The sequence below is a fragment of the Rattus norvegicus genome, chromosome 15 (assembly GCF_036323735.1).
Source record: "Rattus norvegicus strain BN/NHsdMcwi chromosome 15, GRCr8, whole genome shotgun sequence".
Taxonomy (NCBI): Eukaryota; Metazoa; Chordata; class Mammalia; order Rodentia; family Muridae; genus Rattus; species Rattus norvegicus.
In genome coordinates this window covers 47,586,086-47,591,168 of record NC_086033.1, presented here as the reverse complement: position 1 = coordinate 47,591,168, position 5,083 = coordinate 47,586,086, and the positions used below count along the sequence as shown (strand labels likewise).

At 44.0% G+C, this 5,083-nt stretch overlaps 1 pseudogene; it reads left to right on the top strand.

The window, feature by feature from the left end:
- Positions 1-1,213: 1,213 nt before the first annotated feature.
- Wdr82-ps3 (WD repeat domain 82, pseudogene 3) lies at positions 1,214-2,311 on the top strand (annotated as a pseudogene).
- Positions 2,312-5,083: the final 2,772 nt, after the last annotated feature.

The window sequence follows — 5,083 nt, the reverse complement described above, 5'->3', positions numbered from 1 at the left end:
AGCAGTATAAAGCAACTGTCAGCATGCACTTCTTGGCATGAGCAATATTGTCTGGCTTTGGTGGCGGTATGTATATGGGATGGATCCATAAGTGAATGAATCACTGGATGACAAGTAGCTCAGTCTCTGCTCCAAATATTGTCTCTGTATTTCCTCCTGTGAATATTTTTGTTCCCCCTTCTAAAGACTGTAGCATCTTTACTTTTTTGGTACTTCTTCTTGAGCATCATGTGGTCTGTGGATTGTATCTTGGATAATCTGAGCTTTTGGGATAATATCCACTTACTGGTGAGTGAATACCATATCTTTTTTGTGTGTGTGATTGGGTTACCTCTCCAGGCCTATATTTTCTAATTCTATCCATTTGTCTATGAATTTCATTAAGTCACTGTTTGTAATAGGTGAATAGTACTCCATTGTATAAATTTAACCTATTTTCTGTAACCAATAAACGTTGGGGGGCATTTGGGTTATTTCCAATTTCTGGCTCTTATAAATAGGGCTGCTATGAACACAGTAGAGCATGTGTCCTTGTTATATGTTGGAGCAGTTTCAGGGGATATGCCCAGGAGTGTTATAACTGAGCCCTCAGTAGTACTATGTCCAATTCTTCATAAAGTTAGGGGGAAGCTGGACCCTCAGAAGTGCAGACAGTCCTGAGAAAACACAGGAGACAATTACTTTCTGCCCATATTACTGACCCAAGAGGAAACAAGCTGGTACTCACACACTTATGGTCACTTGATCTTTGACAAAGGAGCTAAAATCATCCATTGGAAATTGGAAGCATTTTCAACATATGGTCCTGTTTCAACCATTGTCAACTTGTAGATGAAAAAAAATTGATCCATTTCTATAGTTCTGTAGAAAGCTTAAGTTCAAGTGGAACAAGGAAGTCCACATAAAACCAGATAAACTCAAACTAATAGAAGAAAAATCAGAGAAGAACCTCATGCACATGGGCACTGGGGAATGTTTCCCTAACAGAACAATTGCTTATGCAATGTGATCAAGAATTGACAAATGGGACTTCATAAAATTGCAAAGCTTCTGTAAGGCAAAGGTCACCGAAATTAGGACAAAACAGCAACTAACAGATTGGGAAAAGGTTTTTATTAATCCTATGCCTTAATAGAGGACTAATATCCAAAACATACAAGGAACTCAAGAAGTTAGACTCCAGGAAATCAAATAACCCTCTTAAAATTGGGGTATGCAATGGCGAGACATCATCTCCAGTAGCGATGATGACTCCATCGTGCTCTATTACTGCCAGGAGGGCAAACCAAAGAGAACCCTGTACAGTAAGAAATATGGTGTGGAACTCATCAGATATACCCATGCAGCAAACACAGTCGTTTATAGCTCTAACAAAATAGACGATACTATTTGTTACTTGTCCTTGCATGACAATAAATACATCAGATACTTTCCTGGACACAGCAAGAGGGTGGTGGCCTTGTCCATGTCATCTGTGGATGACACTTTCATTTCTGGGTCTCTTGATAAGACCATTCGACTCTGGGATCTCCGGTCTCCTAACTGCCAGGGCCTCATGCATCTACAGGGCAAACCTGTTTGTTCCTTTGATCCAGAAGGGTTAATTTTTGCTGCAGGTGTCAACTCAGAAATGGTCAAACTTTATGACCTTCGTTCTTTTGATAAGGGTCCATTTGCTACCTTTAAGATGCAGTATGATCGGACTTGTGAGTGGACAGGACTTAAGTTCAGCAATGATGGCAAACTGGTACTCATCTCCACCAATGGCAGCTTCATCTGCCTCATTGACGCATTTAAAGGTGTGGTGGTGATGCACACATATGGGAGTTATGCTAATAGCAAAGCTGTTACACTCAAATCATCGTTTAATACAGATTCACAGTTTATTATGATTGGTTAAGAAGATGCCAAAATTCATGTGTGGAATGGGGAGAGTGGTATAAAAGTAGCTGTACTGGATGGGAAGCACACCGGCCCCATCACCTGTTTGCAGCTCAACCCCAAGTTTATGACCTTTGCCAGTGCCTGTTCCAACATGGCCTTCTGGTTACCCACCATTGATGACTGATCCTGACGTTGCTGGGCTATTTGTACAGTGAGGGCGGCCAACAGGAAAAAGTCTGAGGTGACTGAGATGACGGTGTTTGATTGATCATTTGACTGGGCCTGGAGAACATCTTCCCACGTGGCCTTCCCAAGGATGTGCTGTCCACCTTCTCTAAAGGATTACTTAGCTGAGCGCCTTCAGGAGGACCCTTGGTGCTGCAGCTTCAGCTGGCACCCAGCCTTCCAGCTCTCACTGCGCCAGGCTCTTCAGTTTGTGACTAGACTTATGATCAGGACACAGTTGGGAGCCTGAACGTCAGTTGTGAAAGTACTTGCTGCTGAGGAGCCAGTAAAGTCACCACTTCCTGCACATCCTTCTCACCCAAGAAATGCATGGGAAGCCGTGTTTCTGGTTTTGAGATATTTGGACAGCTCAGCACCCCTTGCCCTCTCCCTGCATGTCTTGTTACTGGGTCTCCCTATGTAATTAATTGTGGCATTATTCCACAACCATCATGTTTCTTAGGTGCCAAACAGTTACAAAAATAAGTCTTCATATACCTTGGGTTCAAAGAAAGGACAAGTACAGAGGACTGTGTCTGTCAGGAGGCTAGTCAGTATTCCTGCACAGGTGGGTGGGGCAGACCTTGGGCTTAGATGCTGGGTGACAAAGGCCCAAGAGTCTGACAGGGAGGGAGGGGTAGCAGGTAAATTCTGAGAGCTGAAAGGTTTTGCAGCCTGGTGCACTTCCCCCATCAAGACAATCCCACAGTCTCTCTGGTGGGGGATGCTACCGAGCTTGGCTTGTACAAAAGCAAGGTAGTAGTTTATTTTTGTACCTGAGTCACATCACGTTTTCCTGTGGGCCAATATTGTGGAATGAGTCTGAGTTGTTTACACTGATGCCTTCCTTCCCTGCCCACCACAAATCGTGTACATAGTCAGCAGATGAAACCCCTCTTCTCCAGCTCCTACCCGAGAGCTGGCTCTAGGCCTGTGTTATATGTTCTATTTAGCCTTTTTATATATGACCCTTGATCTGTCTGTATTTGAACACTGTGTGTGTCCACTTACCTTTGTGCAGACATGCACAATGCGTGTGTGTATGTGCCTGTCTCATCTAGCTTATCAAGAGTTCGGCAGGAGAGGGAAGCCTGCAGCCGAGAATGACTTTGTGGATACTGTGTGCCACAATTGTTAGTCTTCTCCGTTAACCTTAGGGATATAATGTGAAGTAGAGCTTCTAGTGTTTGCTGTTTCAAGGCAGCTAAGTGGGGCCTTGGGTGACTCCCTTGTGCTCTCTAAGCCACACCATGGGGCCCTCTCTACAGTGTTATAATCTTTTGCCTGATTATGCTCTGTCTGCACTTGTATATGTGTTGCAGTCACTTTTGCATGGCTTCTGTGCCTGGCTTGTGGCATTTAGGGACAGGGTGCTGGAACCACAGTGTTTTTAGTTTGTCAGAACTTAATTGGCCAACAATAAGTCATTGTCACCTGCTGTGTCTACACTGTTGCCCTTTTTCTTGCTTTTTCCTGAGAGACTTTTAGCTAGACCCTGACTAGATGAGTTGCAGTTGACCTTTCCTTCCCAGCATGGCAGCCTTAGAGTAGGACAAACGGCCGTCAAATACTGATGCAACAATATCCCTGCACATCCAGAAATCAAGACCCAGCAGGCTGTGATTTGCCCAAGAGTACCCAGCTGTAGCAGGTGGCAGGCAGACCATCACTGCTTCTGTGCAGCACCAGGCAGCCTTCCAGTCACCAAGGCTACTTTTTAAGCAATTACTTTTTGACTTGTTATTCCAACTGAAATAAGTTGGACTGATACTGAGGTCTGTAAGCACTGCTGAACACTCCTGCTTTAAATGTCTGCCTTCCCGGAGCAGACCAGTGTAGGAACCAGGCGACCGGAGCTGTTACTGCCTACCTTCAGGGTTTAAAAGCCCATGTCTGAAAGACCCATTGAGGGCAAATGTCTAAATGCAGGTGAATAAGGCTGCATGGCCTGAAAGTAGAGTGCCTTGCCTGACCGCAGGAAGTCGTCTGAGTGTCCAGAGTTGAGGCATCATGCTTTTGGAATGCATACTTCCTGCCCACAGCCTCTGCTGGGCCCTGTGGCCACAGAGCTGAGTTCTGAATGGGTAGGAAAAGGTGCAACTGGAATTTACATGGTCACAGGTTAATAAGAAAGAGGGAGAGCAAAGATGGCAGTTTGGGTATATGTTCCTGGGACGTATTCACTGTCCTCTGAAAGATAAGCCAGAGCCGCTGCTCTATATGTGACAGCTGACACTGCACTGTTCAACCACTAGCCACTGGGGTATTTTTTAATAAATCATTCCCTGTTGTAATTGACAATTACTGCTTATGCAGGGAAATTGGGAGATCTTTAAGAACCAGTTTGCTATCCAATGGTACCACTGTTAATCTTGATGTTAAATGTTCCTTTAGATATCTCTGTGCATAAACTTTGGTGTTTACATAGTTGTTATTCTACTGTACATACAATTTTGTCCTTTTTGTACTTAACATATAAACTTTTTTTGCCATGTTAAAAAAATAGGTAAAATTGGGGTATGGAGCTAAACAAAGAATTTTCAGCTGAGAAATAATGAATGGCTGATAAGCACCTAAAAAATGTTCAGCATCCTTAGGTATCAGGGAAATGCAAATCAAAACAGCCCTGAGATTCTACTTCACGCAAGTTAGAATGTCTGAGATAAAAATCTCAGGTGACAGCAGATGCTGGGGAGGGTATGAAAAAGGAGGGAGAATCGTCCATTTTTGGGTTTCTGCACTTGCCTCTTGCCATCAGGTTGTCTCTGGTGTTAGCTTCTCTTGCTGATTCTGAAAGTGGCTTGTCTTCTTTGTATGCCTGTGTCAATATGCCTGTAGACCTGATTTCTTTCAGTCAAATCTGGGAACAGTGCTGCTCTTTTGTTTGTGTGTCCTGCAGCCTGCAGGTGGATTGTTTTGTGGAGAAGAGTTGGTCTTACCTCTGCTCTAAGGTGTGTAGGTACACCTTACTACT